General features: G+C 56.7%; 1 protein-coding gene across 1 annotated transcript in view; it reads left to right on the top strand.

Moving 5' to 3' along the window:
• Window positions 1–684, top strand: part of LOC119593792 — a gene marked incomplete in the record, with an annotated part of 129,698 nt that overhangs the window by 72,018 nt on the left and 56,996 nt on the right.

Genomic DNA, 684 nt, shown 5'->3' with positions numbered 1-684 from the left:
TTCCTCTTCTCAATTATTTTCCTTCACTTCCACCTTTTCTCCCCTCCCCCTCTACCCACACTCACCATCCCTACATCGCTGTGAGAGTTATCAGCTCCCCTCGATGGTGATGGACCTGTCGGGGGGAAGTTCGGTTCCAGAGTGGAGTGAGGAGTGAGAGAGAAGAGAGAAAAAGGGGAGGGAGAGGGGAGGAGGGTTGTGGTGGAGCGAGGAGGAGTGAGGGAGAAGAGAGAAAAAAGGGAAGGAGAGGGGAGGAGGGTTGTGGTGGAGCGAGGGGGGGGGGAGAGAAGCCGGGAGAGAGGAGGAGAGGAAGGGGAAGGAGGGTTGTGGCGGAGCGAGATAGGAGAGAAGAGGGAGAGGAGGGAGAGTTGTGGAGGAGGAGAGTGAGAGGTTGAGGTGGAGTGGTGGAGCGACAGAGATGTGGGGAGTTGTGGTGGAGGGAGAGGGGAGAAGGGGGAATAGTGGTGGAGCGAGAGAGGTGTTGTGGTGGAGCAAGAGAGTCGTTAAGTAAGCGATTGGGGAGGAAAAGTTGTGGTGGAGTGAGAAGGGAGTTCGTGTAGGAGTGAGAGAGGAGGAAGGCTTGTGGAGGAAGAGCTCTGGAGAGGCGATGCTGTGTCGCTGGCTTCTTTGGATTCCCCGCCGTTGCATGTGAGGAGTGGACTGAGGAGCTATTAAGGGGAAACC

This window comes from Penaeus monodon, chromosome 32 (genome assembly GCF_015228065.2).
Source record: "Penaeus monodon isolate SGIC_2016 chromosome 32, NSTDA_Pmon_1, whole genome shotgun sequence".
Taxonomy (NCBI): Eukaryota; Metazoa; Arthropoda; class Malacostraca; order Decapoda; family Penaeidae; genus Penaeus; species Penaeus monodon.
The sequence above is the reverse complement of the archived record's forward strand: the minus strand, read 5'-3'. Positions and strand labels throughout refer to the sequence as shown.